We start from the raw sequence: 7,752 nt of genomic DNA on the forward strand, positions 1-7,752 counted from the left end.
TTCTGCTTGTTAACACTTGTTCATCAATAATAATAATCCTCCTTAATTAGACACGTATTTATCTCATTAACATCACTGTCTGAGTGTTCAACCCTCTGTAGTGAGGACACTAGTGTGGATTTTGCTCTGCGATTTTAGGGGTTAAATTTTTCGATGAAAAATACAGACTGTGGAATGTATTTTTAACAGAAAAATTCTGTAGATTGAATTTACGACTGTAAAATGTTAAAAACAGTAGATTACAGGCAACCACAGCTGCCAGTATTTTTTTTGTAAAATCAGGAAAAACAACAGCAAAATACTGTAAAACATTTTTGTATCACCATTGTGGAGGATAGTAGCATCTGTGTGCAAGTCCAAGATGAACTTGTTGAATCTGATGTTAACTGCATCTTTTGTTTAAAGGTAACTGTAGTTACTAATGCAGTGAAAGTCTGTTAATTACAGTCACACATGAACACAATAACGCATTTAATGACTTTATTTAAAAAAGTTTTTGTAGTGAACTGTACGATGGTTCTCAATCTGCTCAAACATATTACTTAGACATTTAAAATGTTGATTTTAATTAAAATTAAATGTAGTTGCTTTCTGCGAATATAAATAATTAACTTAAAGGTTTGTAAATGATCATTGCATCAGTTAATGAATACAATTTACTCTTGTTAAAAATACAACATGTTTCTGTAAAAACAATTTTACAGAAAAATTCTGTATTTTTTACAAAAAAGTTCTGGCAACCATAGCTGCCAGTATTTTTCGGGAAATTTTACAGAATTTTTTTACAGTGTAACTTACTTGCACCCTCTTTGTGCTTCGAAGCATGTTATGCCAAAATTGAGTGTCATCTTCACGAAAATAGTTGCAAAAACATACACGTACACATATGTGCCACAGTCCAGCCTCCATCAGTAAAGTGGCGAGGTGGCTGAGTGGTTAAGGCGATGGACAGCTAATCCATTGTGCTCTGCACGCGTGGGTTCAAATCCCGTCCTCATCGCTAAAATGCTCTGGCATTTGAGAGATCCCGGTAATTCAGTAGAAGGTGTTACTCATGCCCTCTTAGCGTTTTGAAGGATGTTGCTGCAAAATTTAATGTCATCTGTATCAAATGTTGCTGCAAATACGTACATATATGCCAAAGTCCAGCCCCATCAGGAAAGTGGCTACATGCATGACAAGGTGGCCGAGTGGTTAAGGCGATGGACTGCTAATCCATTGTGCTCTGCACGCATGGGTTCGAATCCCATCCTCGTCGTTCATTTAAGGAAGCCCGGTGCTTCCGGGGAAGTTATCTTACTCGCACCATCTTCGTGCTTCGAAGCATGTTATGGCAAAATTGAATGTCATCTTACGTATACACATATGTGCCACAGTCCAGCCTCCATCAGGAAAGCGAGAACATATGTGACAAGGTGGCCGAGTGGTTAAGGCGATGGACTGCTAATTGATTCTGCTGATGAGGTGGCCGAGTAGTTAAGGTGATGCACTTCTAATCCATTTTGCACTGCATGTGTGGGTTTGAATCCCATCCTCGTCGCTCATTTGCTCTGGTGTTTGAGAGAGCCAGGTGCTTCCATGGAAGGTTTCTTACACGCACTCTGCTTGCATTCTGAAGAATGTTATGGTACAGGTTAATCCCAGCCTGCTGCCATGTTTAGGAGCTCAACGAAAGTTGGCAACATGTTAATGAAACAGAAGCACAGCTATCCTTTTCAACAGAAACATTAAGCCTACTAAAAGGCTGACAAAAATTGCCAGAGCTGACGGTATTTCAAGTCATCTCAGCAGGTATTGGGTAAAGTTTTCAACCAGCAATGATCACGCCTCAGATAGACCTCATAGGCTACGATATTGCCTCTGCGAAAGAATAGCTGTAACAGCTATGAACTCTTCTGTGTACCATCTGGACATACAACGACAAGGTGGCATCAAACTTTAAACTGCCAGCAATCAGCCCCTCTGGCACCAATGAGTGCATGCTGTGATCAGCATAACTAGGGTATTGATTAGTCCAAAAATAATTACTTATACATTGTTTCATTTTTACTTAAAAGAAAAGTATACACTACTTATGTGAATCTGGGAGAAGAGAATTGTGGGTAATCTGGTAAAGGGGGGCGGAGTCACAACGCTGAACGGCAGAGAAAAGGGATGAGATTGGGATGTATTTATTGGGCTGTACAGGATTGGGGTAAGGTAATGAAGAATGCAAGAGCACTGAAACTATATTTTGACAGAAATCCAAGGTCAGCTATGCTGCCGGTTTTTTAGACTCAGGCATTCTGTCTAGTTTCTTTCCAACAAACCAGAAGAAACATGTTGCAGTTAATGTTGAACAATAAAGCCTGGTTTATACTTCTGTGTCAAGTGATCAGCGTGATCCACGGCGCAAGCCTTGCGCGTAGCCGTGCACTTATACTTCTGCGGCACTGTTTCTGTTGCTCTGCAATACACCTTCCGAAGACACTAGCTGGCAGTAGGTGTTTATGTTTCTCTGTGTTGAGTTACTTCGCTGGTGTTTGGTTTTTTTCTGAATGCTTCCTTAATGTGCATGTGGCTCAAATTCGCGTCATTTTGAGGCAGGAACCAGTGGACGTGCAAACACTTTAATTAAAAGGTAAACACAAAACAACAGTCTCCATGCGGAGGCTCCTTCATGGGACTCCACACTTTTTTTTTTCATGGGACTCCACACTTCACGCTCGTGAGGCTCTCACCTCTGCCCACACTCGTCAGCGCTACCAAGTCGACCAATCTCAGAGCTACGCGTACGCGTTACATTTTTGAGAGGTGCGCGTCAATGTCGCCGACGGCCACAGCGAGGTGCTATGCAACTACGTGTAGGCTGCGCCGTAGCATACGCGTGAGCTTGACGCCGAGGTATAAATCAGCCCTAACTCTGGGGCACTGATCAGAGCTACTGATAAAGCTCCTTATGACAACCTTTATCTTCATCTTTTCTGTAAGAACATTCATTCGAGTCCCAAAAGTTAATCCTTTCTCTAGCACAACGCTGTGCTTACACGTGACGAGGTGGCCGAGTGCTTAGGTTAGTATGTTGTACTCTGCAAGTTCTGGTTTAAATCCCATCCTCATAGGTTTCACTGTTTTTGAGAGAGGCAACTGCTTCTGTCTAAGGTTTCTTACTTGCACATCTCAGCGTCTTAAAGGATGTTTATGGCAAAATTGTGTAATACTTAGCGAAAATAGCTGCAAAAAACATACGTATATGCCATAGACCAGTCTCCATTAGGAGAGCACCTATATGCGTGGCGAGGTGGCTGAGTGGTCAAGGCGATGCACTGCTAATCTGTTTGCTTTGCATGTGTGAGTTGAATTCCAGCCTGGTCATTCGTTAAGAGAGCCCGGTGTTTACGTGAAGGTAACTTACTTGCACCCTCTTCGTGCTTCAAAGCATGTTATGGCAAATTGAGTGTCATCTTAACGAAAATAGTTGCAAAAACATACACGTACACATATGTGCCACAGTCCAGCCTCCATCAGTAAAGTGGCAAAGTATGTGACGAGTGTGGCCGAGAGGTTAAGGTGATGGACTGCTAATCCATTGTGCTCTGCACAGCGTGGGTTCGAATCCCATCCTCGTCGTTCATTTAAGGGAGCCCGGTGCTTCCGGGGGAAGTATCTTACTCGCACCATCTTCGTGCTTCGAAGCATGTTATGGCAAAATTAAATGTCATCTTACCGAATATTTTTGCAAAATAGTTGCAAAAACATACATATATATATACACATATGTGCCACAGTCCAGCCTCCATCAGGAAAGCGAGAACATATGTGACAAGGTGGCCGAGTGGTTAAGGCGATGGACTGCTAATTGATTCTGCTGATGAGGTGGCCGAGTAGTTAAGGTGATGCATTTCTAATCCATTTTGCACTGCATGTGTGGGTTTTGAATCCCATCCTCGTCGCTCATTTGCTCTGGTGTTTGAGAGAGCCCGGTGCTTCCGTGGAAGGTGTTTTACTCGCACCCTCCTAGCGTTTGAAGGATGTTATGGTAAAAGTTAATCCAGCCTCCGGCAGGGATGGACGGCAAATCCACTGTGCTCCGCCTGTTGTGGGTTCAAATCCCATTCTCGTCGTTCAATTGCTTTTGCATTTCAGAGAGCCTGGTGCTTCCATGGAAGGTTTCTTACACGCACTCTGCTTGCATTCTGAAGAATGTTATGGTACAGGTTAATCCAGCCTGCTGCATGTTTAGGGAACTCAACGAAAGTATCAACATGTTAATGAAACAGAAGCACAGCTATCCTTTTCAACAGAACATTAAGCCTACTAAAAGGCTGACAAAAATTGCCAGAGCTGACTGTATTTCAAGTCATCTCAGCGAGGTATTGGGTAAAGTTTTCAACCAGCAATGATCACGCCTCGGATAGACCTCATAGGCTACGACATTGCCTCTGCGAAAGAATAGCTGTAACAGCTATGAACTCTTCTGTGTACCAATCTGGACATGCAACGACAAGGTGGCATCAAACTTTAAACTGCCAGCAATCAGCCCTCTGGCATCAATGAGTGCATGCTGTGTCAGCAGAACAGGGTATTGATTTGTCCAAAAATAATTACTTATACATTGTTTCATTTTACTTAAAAGAAAAGTATACACTACTTATGTAAATCTGGGAGAAGAGAATTGTGGGTAATCTGGTAAAGGGGGCGGAGTCACAACGCTGAACGGCAGAGAAAAGGGATGAGATTGGGATGTATTTATTGGGCTGTACAGGGATTGGGGTAAGGTAATGAAGAATGCAAGGGCACTGAAACCATATTTTGACAGAAATCCAGGTCAGCTATGCTGCCGGTTTTTTAGACTCAGGCATTCCTGTCTAGTTTCTCTCCAACAAAACCAGAAGAAACATGTTGCGGTTAATGTTGAACAATAAAGCCTGGTTTATACTTCTGTGGCAGTGATCAGCGTGATCCACGGCGCAAGCCTTGCGCGTAGCCGTGCACTTATACTTCTGCGCACTGTTTCTGTTGCTCTGCAATACACTTCCGAAACGCTAGCTGGCAGTAGGTGTTTATGTTTCTCTGTGTTGAGTTTCTTCGCTGGTGTTTTGTTTTTTTCTGAACGCTTCCTTAATGTGCATGTGGCTCAAATTTGCTCATTTTGAGGCAGGAACCAGTGGACGTGCAACAACTCTAATTAAAAGGTAAACACAAAACAACAGTCTCCATGCGGAGCTCCTTCATGGGACTCCACACTTTTTTTTTTTCATGGGACTCCACACTTCACGCTCGTGAGGCTCTCACCTCCGCCCACACTCGTCAGCGCTACCAAGTCAACCAATCTCAGAGCTACGCGTACGCGTTACATTTTTGAGAGGTGCGCGTCAATGTCGCCGACGGCCACAGCGAGGTGCTATGCAACTACGTGTAGGCTGCGCCGTAGCATACGCGTAACTTGACGCCGAGGTATAAATCAGCCTTAACTCTGGGGCACTGATCAGAGCTACTGATAAAGCTCCTTATGACAACCTTTATCTTCATCTTTTCTGTAAGAACATTCATTCGAGTCCCAAAAGTTAATCCTTTCTCTAGCACAACGCTGTGCTTACACGTGACGAGGTGGCCGAGTGCTTAGGTTAGTATGTTGTACTCTGCAAGTTCTGGTTTAAATCCCATCCTCATAGTTTCACTGTTTTGAGAGAGGCAACTGCTTCTGTCTAAGGTTTCTTACTTGCACCTCTCAGCGTCTTAAAGGATGTTTATGGCAAAATTGTATGTAATATTTAGCGAAAATAGCTGCAAAAACATACGTATATGCCATAGTCCAGCCTCCATTAGGAGAGCACCTATATGCGCGGGCGAGGTGGCTGAGTGGTTAAGGCGATGGACTGCTAATCTGTTGTGCTTTGCATGTGTGAGTCGAATTCCAGCTTGGTCATTCGTTAAGAGAGCCCGGTGTTTACGTGGAAGGTAACTTACTTGCACCCTCTTCGTGCTTCGAAGCATGTTATGGCAAAATTGAGTGTCATCTTAACGAAAATAGTTGCAAAAACATACACGTACACATATGTGCCCTCTAGAGTGCCCTCCAAACTCTGGTTGCCTTTCACAGAAACCTACGCTCTCTGTCACCTAATAGACTATCCACCATTCTTTCAAACTCTCTTCCTCCATCTTGCAAACTCTCTGCACTTGATACGAACAGCGCCACTGATACACTCTGCTCCACGCTAGCATCATGTCTAGACAGACTATGTCCTCTTACATCCAGGCCAGCCCGTGCCAGTCCTCCTGCACCCTGGCTCTCTGATGTTCTCTGTGAGCATCGCTCAAAACTTCGGGCTGCTGAGAGAATTTGGCGAAAAACTAAAAATCCTGAAAAGTGTGTAAACGTGCTCCATGGACATCGACCTGGACAGATTATTGTGCATAGATTTAGTTTATTATAGTTTTTAAAACATTTGTTCGAATTGTTTTATTTTTATTATTTTTTTTAAAGGTTATTTTGGAAAAAAGTGTATGCATATAAGTAAAGCTTGCTTGTTTTTTACTCAATATTTAAAATCTTTTGATAAGAAATATTTAAAATATTATTATTTTTATTATTATGATGATACTCAGCTATACCTCTCTTTTCACCCTGATGATCCCTCGGTTCCAGCTCGCATTTCAGCCTGCCTGTCAGACATTTCACACTTGATGAAAGATCATCATCTTCAGCTTAACCTCGCGAAAACGGAAATGCTTGAAGTTTCTGCCAACCCAACTCTACACCATAACTTTTCAATCCAGATGGATGGGGCAACCGTTACTGCATCCAAAATGGTAAAAAGCCTTGGAGTAACAATTTATGACCAACTAAACTTCTCTGACCACATTTCTAGAACTGCTCGATCTTGCAGATTCGCACTTTATAACATCAGAAAGGTCCGACTCTTCCTATCTGAACATACAGCTCAACTCATTGTTCAAGCTCTTGTTCTCTCCAAATTGCAACTCTCTACTAGCCGGGCTTCCAGCTAATTCTATCAAACCTCTTCAGCTGCTTCAGAACGCAGCAGCACGAGTGGTCTTTGATGAACCCAAAAGAGCATATGTCACTCCGCTACTCACCCGTTTGCACTGGCTGCCAGTTGCTGCTCGCATCAAATTCAAAGCTCTGATGTTTGCTTACAAAGCGACCTCTGGCTTTGCTCCTTCGTATCTGCTCTCACTTCTGCAGATTTATGTGCCCTCCAGAAACTTGCGTTCTGTGAATGAACGTCGCCTCGTTGTTCCATCCCTAAAAGGGAAGAAATCACTTTCCCGAACTCTCACATTCAATCTGCCCAGTTGGTGGAATGAACTCCCTAACTACATCAGAACAGCAGAGTCACTTGCTGTCTTCAAGAAACGACTAAAAACTCAACTGTTTAGTCTCCAATTTCCTTCCTAATCTTAACTGGCTATACCACTAACTGTACTCTCTCTCTCTCTCAAAAAAAAAAAAATAAAATAAAATAAATTTACTAATGCTTAGCTTCTTAGACTTTACACACCTGGTACTTGTCTATAGCACTTGTTTACTGCTGCTCTTATAGTTGTGTAAATTGCTTCCTTTTCCTCATTTGTAAGTTGCTTTGGATAAAAGCGTCTGCTAAATGACTAAATGTAAATGTAAATGTAAAATGTTGTTAATGTACAAAATAAACCTGATTTAACGCCCACAAACCGGGATTGAAGTGTCTTCTTTTATAATTGTTCTAACACACGGCTGTGCTGATGAAGTAAAGCTAAGCTAAA

General features: G+C 42.5%; 3 non-coding genes across 3 annotated transcripts; 1 reads left to right on the top strand and 2 right to left on the bottom strand.

The window, feature by feature from the left end:
* Positions 1 to 1,176: 1,176 nt before the first annotated feature.
* Positions 1,177 to 1,258, top strand: trnas-gcu (transfer RNA serine (anticodon GCU)). Its single transcript has one exon. It is a non-coding gene; the product is annotated as a tRNA-Ser (tRNA).
* Positions 1,259 to 1,732: 474 nt separating this feature from the next.
* On the bottom strand, positions 1,733 to 1,872 carry LOC130224208 (U4 spliceosomal RNA). The gene has a single exon (XR_008837276.1). It is a non-coding gene; the product is annotated as a U4 spliceosomal RNA (small nuclear RNA).
* A 2,420-nt stretch (positions 1,873 to 4,292) lies between these two features.
* Positions 4,293 to 4,433, bottom strand: LOC130224170 (U4 spliceosomal RNA). The gene has a single exon (XR_008837242.1). It is a non-coding gene; the product is annotated as a U4 spliceosomal RNA (small nuclear RNA).
* Between the last annotated feature and the right edge of the window lie 3,319 nt (positions 4,434 to 7,752).

The sequence above is a fragment of the Danio aesculapii genome, chromosome 4 (genome assembly GCF_903798145.1).
Source record: "Danio aesculapii chromosome 4, fDanAes4.1, whole genome shotgun sequence".
Lineage (NCBI taxonomy): Eukaryota > Metazoa > Chordata > Actinopteri > Cypriniformes > Danionidae > Danio > Danio aesculapii.